The sequence below is a fragment of the Canis lupus genome, chromosome 2 (assembly GCF_011100685.1).
Source record: "Canis lupus familiaris isolate Mischka breed German Shepherd chromosome 2, alternate assembly UU_Cfam_GSD_1.0, whole genome shotgun sequence".
Taxonomy (NCBI): domain Eukaryota; kingdom Metazoa; phylum Chordata; class Mammalia; order Carnivora; family Canidae; genus Canis; species Canis lupus.
In genome coordinates, this window is record NC_049223.1 from 38,985,775 (window position 1) to 38,998,946 (window position 13,172).

A 13,172-nucleotide genomic window follows, 5' to 3' on the forward strand; every position below is an offset into this window, starting at 1 on the left:
TAATGAGACCACTGACCGTAAGGGAAGAAAAAAGGGTAGAGAAGTTAGAAATGAGACTGAGGGAATAATGAAGCATTTCTGATCTCACCAGGCATAAGAACAAGAACCTTGTCAGATACACTTGGATTCAAGTCCTACTTCAGCCTCCTACTTGTGGGAAATTAGCCAAGTCTGTGTCTTTGTTTCCTTACCTAAAAAAATAGGCTAACTTAGTGCCTTCCTCGAAGAGCTTTTTTTTATTTATTTTTTCCAAGAGTTTTAAGTTTATAAAACACTGAACAGAAAGTACAGCCCAATATATCACCTGCCAACTTCCCTTACTCACATCTTGTATTAGCATAGTATATCTGTTAAAACAGATGAGCCACTATTGATATATTCTTGTTAAGTGAAGTGCATGTAAGGGTTTATATCATAGTTCAGACAAATGTGTAACATCTATCCATTACAGTATTTCTCAGTACAGTTTCACTGCCCTAAAAATCTCCCATGCTCCACATCTTTAACCCTGCCCTCTCCCCCAAAGTCATGGTGGCCAATGGTCTTTCTATTGTCTTCATAGTTTGGTCTTTTCAGGGTCATACAGTGGGAGTCATATGGCATGCAGCCTATTCCGATTGGTCTCTCCCACTTAGACATATGCATTAACGTTGATATAGTTTGATTAATGGTTTGCAGACAGTAAATACTATACAAATGCCAGTTGTTACCATTATTATTAGCACTGTTATTTCACAAACGTTTCATTTTCCTACAGCTCAAAAGGAGATCATGCATTTTTTCTGGAGTCCTGTAGGTCCTATTTGCTGGTCCCTCTGTTATATCTCCTTCCTTTCACTTCCAACCTTTTTGTTATATTTATTTTACTCCTAATTTGCTCATTTAATCCTCTTCTCCCCCCATACACTGATAGCTTTGTGAGAACAGGGACCACTTTTGTCTTATCTGCTACTCCATTCACAGCATTAGCACAGAGCCTGGCAGGTGGCAGGAGCTCTTTCAACCTCTGCAAAGTGAATGAAAGCTCAATGTGGTGACCTGAACTGAAGAGGCAAGAAGATACAGTAGATACAGCACAGCTTTGGAGAATGAACAGGACAGAAGACTGCTATGAGAACATGTTCCCCCAGACTGGAGTGATGGTGAAGGACTTGATGCAGTCCTACAGCCTTCTCACACAGGGACTTCAGTGCCTGCTAAAGGAAGCCTGTATTTAAACTATTCTCTATTTTGGGGCCACCTGAGTGGCTCAGTAAGTTGAGCACCTGACTTATGATTTCAGTTTAGGTTGTGATCTCATGGATCGTGGGTTTGAGCCCTGCATCAGGCTCCGCACTCAGCGGGGAGTCTGCTTGAAACTCTCTCCCTCTTCCTCTCCTTCTGCCCCTCCCCTTACTCTCTCGCTCTGTCCCTCTCTCTCTCTCTAAAATAAATAATAAGTCTTTAAAAAAGATAAATTATTCCCTATTCTCAACTTGAGCATGTAAATTTTTGTATAGCCAGGAAGGTCTCAAATGGATTTAGACAGTATGCTAAATATGTTATTTAAATGTAAACTTTAATATCTAATCCTAAGTTTTTGAGATGGCTGTTACTTATTGAAGTCCAACTCAGATCAGAGTGAACTTTACCCAAATTTTCCTCTGGATGCAAAACAAATTTCCTATGCACAGTTCTACCTGGAAGAAAATCAACACTGTATCTTGAGTCTTCCTTAGGACTTACTCCAAACAAGTGGAAAAAAAATTGTTAACAAAAAATAATTGCCATTTCTCCTCTGGCTTATCTCCAAACCATTCAAAGCATGTCTTTTCATTCCTGGGTGTTTTTCTGTTTGTTCCATCTTTATTTTAAACTAATGATAATGATACCTCACTGATGTCACTGTAGCAGAAAGGTTAAGTGGAAACTTTCCTCTAAATCAAAATATTCCTTTAATCCACTGGAAATTCTTAAAGCTGGATGCTAATATGTCCTGTAATTAAGAAATAATGAGCTTTCCACCATGATTTATCTCTAGCGATTTAGATTCGATGCTGAGAAACTACAGTTGAAATTATTGCAATGCCCAATGGTAAAAACTCCTATAAATCCTCAGAGGTCAACTTTAAATAAACTTGTATTTCAGCAAAAATAAAGTTAAATGAAGATGTCCTTATGATCTTTTCTTCCACCCAAACTAAAGGGACCAGTCAGGCAGGCAAGTGCAGACAGAGAGGTTAGAGAGGAGAGGAGGAAAGAGAGGAGAGAAGAGAAAGAGAAAGAAAGAACATTAATATGCAAAAGCATTACTCACCGAGAGATCTTTGGGTGGTGTCTCTGGCTTGGTCTGCTCCTCTGAAGTCCTAGGCAGCTCCATTTCCATTCCTTGGGGTGCCTGCAGCTAAGTGAACAGTAAGTAAAAGAATGAATGACAAGGTCAGAGGTCCTGATTAAGATACTTCTCAGCTGCCCTGAAGGATTAACGATGACTGCTCAGGGCAGGAAAAAAAGCCACTATTCACTGGCAAGAAACGGAAATTTAGCAGATCCAAGCAGCTTTTAAATGTAATAGTTACCAGCACAGGCTCTGGAATGAGATGGCTTATTAGCTGTGTGAATTTGGGCAGTTCGCTTAATCTCTCTGAGCTTCATTTTCTTCAACTGGAAAATGTGGCTAATGAGTCTTTCTGGAATGGACTGTGTATGTCAGTGTAAAAAGAATACTGGTACTCAACACATTCCCATTTTTTTTTTTAGTCTATATTTTATTAGTTGAGTCAAACTCAACTCATCTTCAAAGAAGATTCTGGAAAGAGGCCAGGGAGGGAAGTCGCAGAGTCCTTGGCTTTAATGAGGAAACCGAGACACATGGTAGATCATGTGCAGGTCTGGGGAACCTTTGACTGGGGAGGGAATAGTTTACTTGGAATGCACAACACTAGGATGGAGAAGTTAAAAAATCATAAATAAGGCAAATGAGAAGATTCATGAAATTCTGTGTTATCTTAATTAACATCAAATATATTTCTCTATCATTCCATAACAAGAAAATTACAGGATATTGAGAAAAATAAAACTAGATCTTTCTCACTAACCTGCATACCAAACAAAGGTAAAGCGGAGTGTGACTTCTGACAGCCTGCAGAACTTTGGAGTTTGAAGGAAAGTGTTAAAATCCTATTCATTGTTTTTTTTTTTAATTTAATAATTCTCATGAGGTTCTAGGGATATAATAATGATAAAGAAGATATGCTTTTTTTTCAGGGATCTTACAGTCAAATGGCGGAAGAGAATCATGCATATATAGTTATGCAAATAAAAAAAATTCAAATATAGTAATTATTCTAAAGAGGCAGTGTGATGTATTTAAAGGTATTCTGATTTAGATGGAGAAGTCCTCTCTGGAGAAAAGCGATTATGGTCTCTCCTTCCTTAGCATGGGTTCTGCCAGAGGCCAGCCAGTCATAAAATATCAGGCATAGGTAGTTTATTTAGTAGCAGGCCTGAGAGTCAGGGAGCAAGAGAGCCGATACAGGGCTACATTAAAAAATGTGCTGCCATTCCAGAGACAACTGGCTGCGCAGTCCCATAGACGCAGCTGAGAAATCTTGTGAAATGCCTATATACACTATCCGCCTGAGGGAAGAAGAGAAAAAAAATGTGTCGATGGGCTTCTGTCCTACATTAGTCAAAAGTTGCTCCATGGAGGTCCAACTTCCCCGAATTCTGGGCTGTGCAAGCATGAGTGCCTAGCATTGATTGCCAACCAGGCCTGCCATGCCTGCAGCAGAGAAACCGCCATAACAAGAGCTAGGGGATATGTGCCTCAGACAAGGCTCTGTCACTTGTGTGTGCATAAAGCTGGTCCCTGAAGCAGGCATGGAATTAGAGGAAAGAATAAGAAGGTCTGATGTGGAGCACAGGAGGATTCTGATATGTCTCCTGTCTCTCAACCATCCTACATTCTACTCCAGACTTGTCTTTTACAAGTTTTTATCATGGGACTTCCAGTCATGAAAACCTGCTAGTGGCGCTCTATTATCTACAAAACAAGGCCAAACTCTTCAATATAACACTCAAGCTTTCCCTATTATTTTTACACTACTCTGTCATATATGACACAAACTTATCTTCGCTGGCATCTACACTTCCCCAGAATAGAGAGTATGTCTTCCACGTATCACATTCCAAAAGTCCTTGTGAACTACATCTCTACAGTGATACTTATGCTATATAAATCGGGATACATATAATATTTAAGTAACACATCCATCACAACCATAGTTTTTTTTAGTTTATAAAAAAATAATAATTTCAAGGGCTGAATTAGACAGGCCAATCAGAATCTATAAGATCTTCAATTGTTTTTGAGCAAAATTGCCCTGTACATTGCTGGTAGAGCCAGCCATATTGTGTACCACGTAACCCAGGGCTACCCACTTGCCCTAAGGCAGACTGTTCCATTATAAGTACAAATTCAATGAGGGAGAAGAATTTGAGATTTCCAAGCTCCTGATTAGGATAACCAGGTAACAAGTATTATATTGACCACATTACATGAGGATCAAATTTGAGAACTTTTTAAAGTTTGTGTTACTCATGGAAGCCTAGGGAAAGATACTGAAGAGACAGAGGAATATAGGGCTTCAGATTCAGGAGACAGTATTGAACATATAGAAGGGGCTTGGAAAAAATGGAAATGGATAAAATTGATGAAGGAGAAAGGTAAGAACAAAGAAGAGAAGCCAAAGATAGACTTCTGAGGAACATCAACATTTGAAAAGTACCTGGAATCACGGGAGTTCATGAAAAAAAAATAAATCATAGCTTGTGTGTTTTGTGAAGTATTTAACTGTATCCAACAGCAGAGAAGTAGGGTGATAAATGACAGTAAAATATGGAATAGCCGTTAACAAAGACATTTTGACAAAGCCTTCGCGATATGAGGAAGTATTCAGAATACTAAAGCAAATGAAAGGGTAAAATCTCTGCATTTTCTTTTTTAAAAAGATTTATTTATTTGTTTTAGAGGGAGAGAGCATGCGCACACATGTGAGCAGGATGGGCAGAGAGAGACGGAAAGAGAATCCCAGGCAGACTTCTCACTGAGCGAGGACCCCAACACAAGGCTCAATCTCACAACCCTGATATTAGGGCCCTAAAATCGTGACCTGAGCTGAAACTGAGTCCAAGGCTTAACCAACTGCTGCACCATGGAGGCACCCCTGAAATGCCTGTATTTTCATTACTCTCCCAACTCTTGTATGTGGAGAAAAAAGAAGGATGGAGTCAGGCCCGTGGTAAAATAAAGAGACAACGACATTAATGTTGTTCTCTTTGCTTCAACATACTTTTCAAGTTCTGTACAATAAGCACATTCTCTTTTTTAATGAAAAAAAAATTAACTTAGAGTTGTAATTACAAAAATGAGTAATATATTTGAATAGAATGAGAAGACAACTACATTAATAGGAAAAAAAGAATCTGAGAGTCAGGAACGTCACTGCTTTAAGTTTTTCTTTGGCAGTTCTTTGTGAAATTGAAAGATTTATCTGCTCCCTGGCATTCTCTCCTCACCTTAAACTCCAAGGAGCCAAAAACAGTGGAGCAATAATCAGATGCCAACAACTAAATTTAAGAAGGAGGTGTCTCAGGGACCACAATGAAAACTTCCACTGCCAACCCATCATTTTAGGCCATAGTGTGTTCCAGTTACATAAGCTCAATAAATATTATGCTGATGTCTGTTCAGATTCAGGAGCCGTTTTTTTTCCCCTATTGCTGTCAGCATATTTCCTGCATATTAGGAAGCATCACCACATTTCTTATGAAATATAAGCTTCATTTTAAAATAAGTTACAAAACCACAAATTAGCAATTTGCTGAAGAATATAAAAATTTAGAATTTTCCTGTTTTGGCTTTTGCACCAAGCCCAAAAGAGATGAAGCTGATTAAAACTAACATGCCCTCTTTCCAACTCACAAGTTCCTACTAGTCAATAAGCGCTTTGCTGTCATCTCTCTCATGCTTCTTCAAATTCTAAACCTTTTTATCCTTCCATTACTATTAGCTGATAGCATTCTTTTAATTCAGTAGTATTTGGGCTGTCTGAGCCTTATACTTGATTTTGAGCACTTTGAATATATAAATGCTCTTCTATAATTACCTTCCAAATATCTCAGAGGATTGGACAATGGAATGTTACATTCCCAAAGTCGATTTCCTGTTTTAACAGTGAAGGTCAAAATCCTCATTTTATTTCCTTTCTAAAGCTTTGTCCACTTTAGATAGAGGAATTATATTTTTTCTTTTCCATATAAATCTAGGAACATTGCAACTGTTGCCAGGAAAAATAAATTAGAGTTTTAAGCTGCAAATCTGGAGGTTTAAAGGTTCACCTTCCTTCAACATTATTTTAAAGGAAAAATACTATATTTCAGCCAGCTTAGAAGACAAGTTCTTGGGTCTACTTCCCACTATTAAGTTCAGTTCTCTGTTTTGGAATGCCTAAAGGAATCTTATGATTCTTTCCAGAAAAGAAGTATAATTTAAAATCCTTGGACATTGGCCTCAATGAATAGTGAGGTGATTGAAGCATGGGAATGCCATTCTTTCTGAATACCATTTCCATGTATTCTTATACTGTTTCTCTATATATATGTATTCCTCTATGTCTTCAATGCATGACCAATTATGTGCATATAACCTTGCTGTAAATATTTAATTGGAAATACAGAATCTGAATTTTCTTCATATAGCTAGAATTTTTCAATTGTGTTGCCTTTATAAAATGCAGTTTGGAAAGGCAATACTATATCAGATTTTGTGTTCTTTCCAGAGAAACCACTACTATGTTGGATTACAGTAATCAAAACTGAAATATATTTTCAAATACGCACAAACTTCATCAACATGAATTATGGGCGGGGGGCAAGAATCAGGTTTGCAGTGTGCAATTTTTTGCTCAAATACATCTTCTTTGAAGACTATTTTTTAGCTTAAAATACCTTAAGCATATGCATAGGGAGTTTATTCTGCGTCAATGGTTGTGAGGATTAAGGATGTCTGACTTTATTCAAAATGCAGATGTTTGAACCAAGTCATCCGCTTCAGAGAGAATCAGAGTTAGTCTTGTAAAGAAGCTGCTCGACTGACCTACTTGCAATCAGATCACGGATAATTGAACTAGGAAGTTGAAAACGATGATGAAAAAGGACTTGAAGTTTTAGACTATGGGGTTATAGGGTTGGTCTGAAGGGACAGAGAGACTTAGAGAGATGGTGTAGGTAAGAAGTGTCCAAACGCAATGGTTAACAATGAGAATAGAGTGGTTTAGATTTCTGAAATGGAATACAAATACTGTGCAGCCATACAATAGATAGGTAATGATAGGGGTATTTTCCTCCAACATTGTTAAATTTGAAACTCGGATATAAATAGGATGTGGAGCACGATCTCAAGAAAGCCAAATCAAAATAAAACAAAATATTGGATTACTTATGGGAGGTAGGATTATGGAATACTACATTATTTGTTCACCAATATATCTGAAACAAGCACTTAGTAAATTACTTTCATCTTTCATACAGCTTCTTCCAGTTTCTACAATAAATAAGTAGTACCTTTGTGCTAACAAAAAGGTTCTTTGAAAACATACTGTTTCTGAAACGAGATGATTGTGGTAGAGGATAAAGAGTGGATAGCTTAGCAATCCACAGCTGCTAGATAATTCTTCCCCCTACCCCAAGTAGGGGGTCTCTAGATGAAGATGGGATTACAAGGAAGGAATCAAGATTTTCTTAATCTACCCAACAACTTCTGATCTTGACTGTATAGACAAGTCTCCATTAGCACAGCAGGAGAGAGCAGTAGAAGACGTATTCCAGGCTAGGATGATATGGATAACAGTGTTTCTATGCAAAGGAATTATATTCCTAATTGTGACCTTAAACCAGCAAGTCAATTACTTCTCATGTATAGAACACATAATAGCAACGTAGCTAACTCTACTGGCCAAGGAAACTTCTGAAGTGAGGGAAGTTCCCAAACTCTGTTTGGAATATTCCACTGGACTCTGACCATCTAAAGCTTTAGCTCCTGGGTAGGGAACTCCCAAGAGTCTGGGTCTCTGCCTATGTAATGTAATCTGCTTTTCCTACATCTCCAGACCCTAGTTTTATTCATGGATATTATACCTTGTTTAATGGTCAAAGTTTGTCTTGACCACCCAGCCTCTCCCTTCAGCTCCCTATTGTAAAGTCAGCTGATTAAGCACCTTAATTTCATCTGGAAACTTAGTTACCTTTTACCAGGTAATCTTACATATGTATAAATTTCACAGATTAGGACACAAATGTCTTTGGGGGATCTTATTCTCCCTAACACACATGTCAATTTATACATTCATAACTCTCAGCAAACTCCCAGCAGACCAAATAGGAAGAAAAGCATACCTAGGAACAAAAATCACACCTAGGCATCAAACTACTGAGATAACTAAGATTTTTTTAAGTCTTAGAAGTAGGCAAGGGGTGGTGGTGAGGGAGTGGGGATACATTATGTGTATGGTAACAGCCAAGAAAAACATCAACAGAAGTTTAACTAGAAAAGTAGTAGAGGTTGGAAGACAATAGAAAAGCACTGAAAGAAAACAAATTAGAATTCTATATCCAGTGAAAATTCCATCCAAAAATAAAGGTCAAATAAATATTTCTTTCAGAGAAGACAACTAAATCACCTTTAGTGAATTTGCACCACAAAACAAAAAAAATTTTTAAGTTTCTTAGGCTGAAAAAGAAATAGCAGATAAAAATTTGGTGATGCAGGAAGCAATGGAAATCACCATAAAGAGTAAATAGGTTAGTAAATACAAAGAGCATTTAGGGGCACCTAGGTGGCTCAGTTGGTTAAGCCTCTGCCTTTGGCTCACGTCATGATCCCAAGGTCCTGGGATCTGAGTCCTGAGTCAGGCTCCCTGCTCAGCAAGGAGTCTGCTTCTCCCTCTGCCTTTCCCCCCTTCTTGTGCTTTCTCTCTCTCCATCTCTCTCTCTCTCTCTCTCATCTTTCTCATTTACTCTTTCTCAAACAAAAAAATCCTTTAAAAAAATAATTAAAAATCGATTCTTATTATGTGATTTTTAAACCAGTCTAAAAAACTACTGATTATTTAAGTTAAAATAATGTAATAGTGTAATGTGTGGTTTAAAGAAAATGGAAAAGTAAAATATATGACAAAAAGATACATAAGCCATCAGGATAGTAAATGGAACACACATTTATAACATTCTTATACTGGCAAGAAATACTATTTTGTGAAAGTAGATGTTGATAAATTAAAGATGCATATTATAATCTTTAGAATTACTGCTAAAAATAATGGGAGGAAGTATAATTTCACGAGTCAACAGAGGACACAAAATGTTACTAAAAATACTCTACCAACACAAAAAATGGGGTATAAAGAAAAAAGCAGAGGAACTCAGAATGATGAAACAGAATAAAATACATAAATAAGTCAATAATGTCATAAATGAAGTGAAGAATCAAATTAAAAGGCAGAGACTGTCAGAAAAGATAAAATTACAAAACACCAAACTCTTCTTCGGGAATGAATAAAAATGCAAAACATTTGAAAATAAAAGAAGGTAACTGCTATACCATACAGACATTAATAAGAAAAGTGGCTTAATTAATATAGAAGTGTACTTCAAAATGAGAAGTATTATCAGAGACAAAGAAAAACATTTCATAATTATAAAAGAATCAATTAGAAGACAAAACAATCTTAAATGCATGTACAATTAGTACAAGAGCTCCCAAACATATGAAGTAGAACTAGAGAAACCAAAGAATGAGACAAATCCACAATTAAAGTTGGAGACTTTATTCACATGTCACAAATATATGACCAGAAAAAAAGTAGATATATCAGAAGACTTGAAAAACACTATCAACCAACTGACATAATTTGACATTTAAAAAGCACCATATTGGGCGGCCCCAGTAGCCCAGTGGTTTAGCACCTGCCTTTGACCCAGAGTGTGATCCTGGGGACTGGGGATTGAGTCTCACGTCGGGCTCCCTGCGTGGAGCCTGCTTCTCCCTCTGCCTGTGTCATTGCCTCTCTCTCTATCTGTGTCTCTCATGAATAAATAAAATCTTCTAAAATATAATAATAAAAAATAAAAAGCACCATATTTAGTGAAAGCAGAATAAACTTCTCAAGTTAACATTCCTGAAGACAGATTCTTTTTTTTTTTTTACCATTTGTACATTTCCAAGTATTGAAATTAAGCAGACTAGAATTAGAATTAGGACTTAGAAATCAATAACAAAAATTATTTTGAACATCTCCAAATATTTGGAAAGTAAACAATCGACTGAAGTAAATTGCCATGTATCAAAGAAGAAATCACAGGTAAACCAGAAAATATTTTCAGCTGATGAAATAAAAACACTACATATCAATGTTTGTATGTTACAGGTACAGTAGTGCCTACAGAAAAATGTATAGCTTTAAATGATTGTATTAAAAAAAAAGAAATTTGTAAAATTGGTGATCCATGTGTCCTCCTTAAGAAAATTAAAAAAGAATGGGTGAAATAGGTAATGGGGGATTAAGGAGTGCCCTTGTGATGAATACCAGGTTTTGTATGGAATTGTTGAATCACTATACTCTGCCCCTGAAACTAATATAACACTGCATATTAAGTATATTGGAATTAAATTTTTTTAAAAAGTTCCCAAATTTGTAAAAAAACAAAACAAACAAACAAAAAAAGAATCTCAAGAAAGATTAATAATTAAACCCAAAATAAATGGAAAAAAGTGAAATAGTATAAATTAAAAAAAAAAATCAATGAGCTAGAAAACAGATTATAGAATATTAAAAAGTCAAAGATTTGTTCTTTATAAAGATTTTAAAAATTGATAAATTCTTATTAGAACAGGTCAAGAAAGAGAGAAATATTAATTATCAATATCAGAAATTAAAGAAAAGGCAGCAATATAAAACAGTATTTAAAAATAACAATAGGATATTACAAAAAAATTTTGGTAAAATATTTCATAGCTTAGATGAAATGAATAAATTCCTTAAAAAACAATACTTACTAAAACTGACTATATTAGTTTCCCAGGGCTGTCATAACAAAATACCACAGACTAGATGGCTTAATCAATAGAAATTAATTTCCTCACAATATGGAGGCTGAAATCCAAGAGCAAGGTGTTAGGATATAGGATACCTTAGTTTGGTATAAGACCCATCTCCTTGGCTTGTAGATGGTGACTTTCTTGCTACATACATAGTCTTTTCTCTGTGCATGTGCATCATTAGTATCTCTTCATCATTTATAGACACCAGTCCTAATGGATTAAGGAATCACGGTTATGATCTCATTTAACCTCAATTACCTCTTTAAAGATCCTCTCCCCCAAATACAGTCACATGAGGGGTAAGAACCTTAAAATATGAATTCTGGGAGACACAATTCAGTCAATAACATTGACTAAATAAGAAATAGAAAATATGAATTGCCTTATAACGAATAAAGAATTTGCATTTTCAATTTTAAAATGTTCTATTTCTTAATAAGCATGTGTGTTGTACAATTAATATCTTTGCATGTTACTACATGTAAATTATATCTAAAATCATGACTATGTGAGTTCCCACTTTCAATTATCCCTAAGATCAAATCTACACCTTCCCTTATTAATGCTTGGTTCCCAAAGCCAACACAGTTTTGGTGTTTACTTGGTTGGGGTTTTTTTTTTTCTTTTGTTTTTGTTTTGTTTTGTTTTATGTTTAAATTAGCCCCAATTAGTTTAAACTTAAATTAGTTTAAATTTCTGTCCTTTTCAAATGAAGAGGTGTGTATTAGAAGCAGGGGAATGATTAATTTTTCTTCTATTGTGTTATCTTCCCTTCTGATTTGGATAAATGCAGATATATATGTTCTTCCACCTACTTGCCCCTTCTTGAATATTAATGCCCCTTTCAACAAGCCAAAGCCAGAAATGTTGCCTTTTCTCTCTTCCTCAATATCCTATCCATCTTCAAGACTTGTGACAGTACTTCCTAAATATCTCACTAGGCCATCAAATGTCACCAGTTTTGAGGATATATGAAGTATTTTTATTTGTTAATTTAAGAGATTCTTGATATTTAAGTAGCAGGATTTATTTCATACCCAGTAAATTCCCTGTAGATTACCTCCCTGATAATATTAACTTTCTTTGGTTGCTCTTTCCCCTGTGGATCCCCTACCCACTTGGTATGGAAATCCTGAAATATAGGAGTCTAGGATGAGGGCATTTCCTATTTCCAGAAGCATCAAATGGCCTACCTTGCAACTGTACTGTGCTCATTTATTACTTTGACTTATTGGGAAGACACAATCTTTACCTCAGGGCACAGGAACATAAACGGCAATAATTAAATGTGATTATGCTGAGAATATTAACATTTTAATCCTTAGCTGGAAGATAAGATGAAAGGTAAAAGATTTGATCAGGCTAGGTAGCCATCTTCCAAAACTTGTACAATCTGCACAGAAGATAAATTCAGCAAGTGTTACTATGTGATAAGGACTATATCAATGCTACAAAAATTAAGCAAGATTGTTTTTGGTCTTGGATCACTCAGTCTTATAATGGACACACACAAAAATAAACTCCTAGGGAGTGTCTGGGTGGTTCAGTTGGTTAAGCATCTGCCTTCAGCTCAGGTCATGATCCCAGGATCCTAGGATTGAGCCCTGCCTTGGGATCCTGGCTAGGTGGGGAGTCTGCCCCTCCCCTTTTACTCATTCTCTGTCTCTTGCTTTCTTCTTCTCAAATAAACAAATAAAATCTTTTAGAAAAATAAAAAATAAACTACTATATAAGGCATGATGATACACAAATAATAGTTGTTGAAAACAGAACATTGCAGAGGTAAATCGGGTAGTGGTAAAATAGCGTGAGCTCTGGAAACATGTCACTTCAGTTTAAGTTTCCATTCTGCTTCTATGAAATGGTGGAAACTTGGATATGTTACTTAAGTTTGGGGCCTTAGTTTCCCCATCTGTCAACAGGATTGTTGACCTGAATTATGTTTTATACATATGTTATCATATATGTTATGTTTCATCTATACATAAAACATGTTTACACTAGTAACTGAAACACTACAAGTGCAACATAA

General features: G+C 36.1%; 1 long non-coding RNA gene across 1 annotated transcript in view; it reads right to left on the reverse strand.

The window, feature by feature from the left end:
• LOC119876071 overlaps positions 1-11,348 on the reverse strand; it is a 117,401-nt gene extending 106,053 nt beyond the window's left edge. The window contains exons 1-2 of the long non-coding RNA XR_005355495.1: positions 11,230-11,348; positions 2,297-2,383 (exon numbers count right to left, since the gene is read on the reverse strand). This is a non-coding gene — a long non-coding RNA (uncharacterized LOC119876071). The remainder of the gene's footprint in view (positions 1-2,296; positions 2,384-11,229) is intronic.
• Positions 11,349-13,172: the final 1,824 nt, after the last annotated feature.